The sequence below is a fragment of the Schistocerca gregaria genome, chromosome 1, assembly GCF_023897955.1.
Source record: "Schistocerca gregaria isolate iqSchGreg1 chromosome 1, iqSchGreg1.2, whole genome shotgun sequence".
Classification (NCBI taxonomy): domain Eukaryota; kingdom Metazoa; phylum Arthropoda; class Insecta; order Orthoptera; family Acrididae; genus Schistocerca; species Schistocerca gregaria.
This window is the reverse complement of record NC_064920.1, coordinates 704,355,576-704,361,042: the sequence shown is the minus strand read 5'-3', so window position 1 is coordinate 704,361,042 and position 5,467 is coordinate 704,355,576. Positions and strand designations below refer to the sequence as shown.

The 5,467-nt window shown below is 42.4% G+C and overlaps 1 non-coding gene across 1 annotated transcript; it reads left to right on the top strand.

The window, feature by feature from the left end:
- The first annotated feature begins 4,414 nt into the window (after positions 1-4,414).
- Positions 4,415-4,524, top strand: LOC126286586 (U6 spliceosomal RNA). Its single transcript, XR_007551709.1, has one exon. It is a non-coding gene; the product is annotated as a U6 spliceosomal RNA (small nuclear RNA).
- The last annotated feature ends 943 nt before the right edge of the window (positions 4,525-5,467 follow it).

Sequence of the window (5,467 nt, the reverse complement as noted above, 5' to 3'; positions counted from 1 at the left end):
ATTACCTCCACGGTTTCTGGCACGGAATGAAGTTGTTTGACGTGTGGCCGGGCAATATTCGATGGAGTGACGAGCCACATTTTACACTACAGGCTGCAATGAACACACATAAGTGCCGAATTCGGGGTTCTGTCAAATGGCTCTGAGCACTATGGGACTCAACTGCTGTGGTCATTAGTCCCCTAGAACTTAGAACTACTTAAACCTAACTAACCTAAGGACATCACACACATCCATGCCCGAGGCAGGATTCGAACCTGCGACCGTAGCAGTCGCACGGTTCCGGACAGCGCGCCTAGAACCGCGAGACCACCGCTGCCGGCAAGGGGGTTCTGTCAATCTAAGTATTGTGCACGAAAGGCCGTTGCGCTCACCGGCTGTGACTGTGTTGTGTGGATTCACAATCGCCGGCCGGGTGGCCGAGCGGTTCTAGGCGTTACAGTCTGGAACCGCGCGACCGCTACGGTCACAGGTTCGAATCCTGCCTCGGGCATGAATGTGTGTGATGTCCTTAGGTTAGTTACGTTTAAGTAGCCATTTGAACCATTTCATTCACAATCATCTTTACTCTCGGTCCGGTCTTCTTTGCAGAGAACACACCCAGAGGACATGTCAGGTATATTGTGACATCTGTACGTTATCGGGGCCTCCTTGTGTAGCATATGATTCCTGCTTCACTTGCCCAGTGAAAGATCTGCTTAATGCAGTTTTCCACGAAAGTGTTATTTCCAGAGGTTTTCCAGGCGGACGGCCTACAAGATCGCTTGATCTGAATCAGTGTGTCATTTGGCTCTGGAGATATCTAAAGCATTGCTCCGACTCCACTGTTGATCACATCTCCGATCCTCACTACACAAATTGTGTAAGCGGTAGTTAATAATGAAATCAAAATTATACCTGCCCCACTTGTGTGGCCTTTCCGGACCACGTCCCGGTCCTAATCCATTACATGTGGAAACATCCCTAAACCTCTTTCTTCCATTCACAGCGCTAGACTTGCACCTGGTGGTCAATATTGGCAATTATTTGTTTCCAGCGTAAACCGGTTGCACATCACTGGACTCGTATTCGGGAGGACGACGGTGCAATCCCGCCTTCCTGATTTAGGTTTTCCGTGATTTCCCTAAATCGTTCTAAGCAAATGCCGGGATGGTTCCTTTCAAAGGGCAAGGCCGACTTCCTTCCCTGTCCTTCCCTAATCCGATGAGGCCGATGACATCGCAGTTTGGTCTCTTCCCCCCATCCTCCCACCTCCCCCCATCCACCCCCACCCCGGTTCCACATTAACACATTAGAATATCTACCAAGTTCCACTGCTATATGATAATTACTGCCCACGCAGGACCTCTGTCAGTAACTGCACTTTAATGATAACCCGGTACACAGACTGGACTAGTTCGTAGGTCAGAGCAGACGGTGGTATTTTTACCATCACATGTTCAGACGAGTGGTCTTTTACGGCCCAGCCGTGGCGAAAGAAAACTCACCCGCACCTGGCACCTACCATTCCGATTAAGCGAGAAGGCGTCTATAGAGAAAAGAATGGCTTCTAGGGGAGATGCCCTGAACAGGAAAAGGGAAAAGAGTAAAAATGTAATGGGTATTAGTTGAACCGTCAATAATAGACGGAAAGGTGGGAGAAAACTTGAGATAGCAGCTGACTGCTCGCAGAGCAGACATAAAATGTAGAGTAAGACAAACCAGAACGGGGAAGGCTCATTACAGAAAGGCTGTCTTCCCAAACGTACGTGGAAACTACAGAAAGGTACAGTGTTCCCTCATTTGCACACTCGAACAACCATAGTTTGCAGACCAGTGGTCAAAATCACTCTGCTTACCGAAATACCGATGATTATGAGTGCTCACTTTCATGTTATATTTTATATTTTTGACGTTATCAAACTTGTGAGATTAAGTCTGAAATTTTGGGACGCTTGCCTTCCAAAGGCTATATTTTCCTGAACTGCAGTTACTTGGGCGCTATACTAAAGCAAAGGTTAAATCATTATTATTAAAACGTATAATGATTTATTAAAACATATAATGATTTATTAAAACATATAATGATTAACGACGTTATTAAAACCGTATGCTGCATCCATGCCTATACACCAAAATGTGCTACTGACTTTTGCTGCAATGATAACTTCACTTATTTGTGTCCACAGCGGAAGTGAAGTACGTACACACAGGTCAAGGGCAACATGTATACATTCTAGATTATTTTTGATGTATCCGCACCAAAGTGATCATATTTTCAAAATTTGCCACAGTCTGATCCATTCCACAGTGATTTAATCATTTCATTCAAACTCCATGTCCGAACTTCGCTGACGACTAAGAGGATAACGTATGACCACAGAGCAACTTCTATAATGAGAAACATGACTATGTAAATGCAGCAGGTGTTATTAAACACTGGTCCAAGCAAATGTTTTGCTTGTTAAATTATATCATATTTGTGACTACTGAAAATGTACGGGTTGTGATTGCCTGTTTTACGGTACTGTTTCTTCCACAACTTGAGTTTTCGTTCTCATTATACCCGTTAAGATTCAGACATCGACTCTATACCTCTCAACTAGAAAGAGGATTCATTCTATAGACATTTTATTTCGATGAACAAATTATCAGAGAGACATAACTTTTACTTCATACATCTCACAAACAAAGCTATAACTTAATCTTTATGGGTTAGTGTACAGATAAATTTTTCTTTGTAATGTTGTACGTTAGGTAGTACCAAAAACGAATAAATTGTTGGCGACAAATTGCATAAGAGAATTAATGTACCGTCAAGTAAAGGTGATAGTCAGTGAGACACGTAAGCATAATTTTCGTCTTTCCTTTATGTAGCCAGCAGTTTCTTGAGTACGTGAAGGGTCAGCTCATAACTCAGAAAATAAAGGTTAATCTGCAAAATAAATCGTTGACTCCTATGTCCTCGAGGTTAGTAACTGGTCTTACGGGGAAAGTATCTGAATCGTGACTATAATATGTGCTTTACGATCTTTCTAAGCAGAAATTTTGAAGCTTACCAAAAGCAGAGAGGTTTCTACACTGTTACTGTTTCTTGTTAGTACGCCAGGTATCTGTTGTCTTTATACCACAAAACTGGAATATTTGTTTCGAAAACGTTGAAAGTACGAGAATTCATGCAAATTAAATTGACAAATTGATAAAAAAAATCAGCTTTCGTTGTTGACACGACTTTTCACCGTTTCAAAACAATGCATGGGTCACCTTTAACATTAAACTAATGCAGTTTTCTGTTTAAAAAAATTGGAGAGATTTATAAGTGATTAGTTCTCAATATGAAGATGATGAGGCGCTCCTGTGTGAATTATTTGTAATACTTCGCAGAACTTGCGTAATTTTTATAAGAGAAATAACCAATTTTGTGCTGATTTATAAAGGCGAAGCCAGGAATAGATTCACAACCCAGGTATAAATAATAGAAATAATTATTTTGGAAGCTTACAACTACATTTTAATGCAAGTAACATGAATTTAATGGCCCTTACTGTCACTAGACGAATTCGTTGGGTTCGTGTAATGACAAAATATTTCTTCCCTTAACTTCTGCTGTACATTGGGCGTAATATGCGATACAGAAAATGATGTTCGAGAATGTGGTTTACAAGAGCGTATCACCCCTCTCACAACTCCACTACAGTATCATGGAATTTCGTTCTTTCCATTTGAAAAACTACAACATCTAGAACTTTTCTCGGTGTTTCAAGACGAATCCTTTCTTCTAATACAAACCAAACGATCCGCTGCCTTTCACTGTCGCAGATTAAGGTCAGGGCGCCCTCTTTACGAAAAGAGGACAACGCCACCGAGGCCGCTGTATTTCTCTGCTGTCGTGTTTTGAGGGCGTTGACGATGCACAGTACGAGGCTACATCCGACAGTGGTCCTAGTTTCTCCTTCGGCCCTTCTTGTCAGGTTGTTGGACTGACTCTTACATTTCTCTTCACGGAACAGTTACATTACAGCGGGACAAATAGCACTCCACAGCAAGCTTTACGGCAGAAACTTCTTTGTTACAGAAGTGTCTTGCTGTACCTTTTACTCTCTACCTCCACCCCCTTCCCCCCCCCCCCCCCCTCTCTCTCTCTCTCTCTCTCTCTCTTTGAAGTGGCCATTTATTTTTAATAATCACTGACTAATCTCAGCAGCAGCTGTCATTTTATAAACACTGTCAAGCGGTATATATACTAAAATTGGGGGTTTGGTTGTTTTGGGGGAAGAGACTAAACTGCGAGGTAATCGGTCTCATCGGTTTAGGGAAGTACGGGGAAGGAAGTTGGTCGTGCCCTTTCAAAGGAACCATCCCGGCATTTGCCTAGAGCGATTTAGGGAAATCACGGGAAACTTAAATCAGGATGACAGGACGCGGGACTGAACCGTCGTCCTCCCGAATGCGAGTCCAGTGTACTAAAACTGGAACGATACAGAGAAAATTAGCATGGCCCCAGCACAAGGATACGCGCAAAATAGTGAAACGTTCCACATTCCTGCAGCAACGTGAAATTTGACAACAAATTGAAAAAGTTTCTCCTTGACAACTCCTATATCGCACAAGAAAAGGTGGTTCAAGTGGCTCTGAGCACTGAGGTCATCAGTCTCCTAGAACTTAGAACTACTTAAACCTAAGGACATCACACACATCCATGCCCGAGGCCAGATTCTAACCTGCGACCTTAGCACTCGCACGGTTCCGGACTGAAGCCCCTAGAACCGCTCGGCCACAGCGAACTGCTATCCTACAAGAATTACGTTTATTTTAATATGTAAAAGATGGTGGGTGGAGATCACTAATTCACATATGTTTACTTAAAAATAGCCTCAATATTTAGCATGTAGTCATATTTACAAATTAATTTCTGATGTGAATATAAAATGCTTTGTTCCACATCATTATGGTTTATCGTTCAAATTACCCATAGCACAGGAAGCTAACGTACGGTGGTTTCTAAACTAGTAACACTATTTTTTGTCTACATCGACAGATATCAGATATGGCTGTAACAGTTTTGTGACATCAGTTTAATCATTTGTATTTCTTCAGAGCCACAAAGCATTGCCATTCGACGACCTCTTCTCGGTGCAAAGCCTTGCAAAACCATAAGCATGCAGAAACGCGTCGTGTTTGGCACTCTTGTCAGTAACTTTTCCTCTGATGCAACCGTACAGGCTGAATGTAGTGTGCTAAGAGAATCTAAAGAATCTAAGTGACAGGAGTAACTAGAAGGTAAAAGGTTAGATCAGTCTACTGCAGGCGTGCCAGATGATGTTCACTGAACGCAAGGTAACTGAAAAAAATTACTAGCTAGCCTGGTTGGTGTATCGCAAGGAAAACAGTTCTGAATTTTGCAAAGACAAGCCTCTGTTTCTGTCAGTTAATCGACGCCAAGAACAGTGTGATCTTCGCAAATACCGACAACCTCTCTTCAAATTGC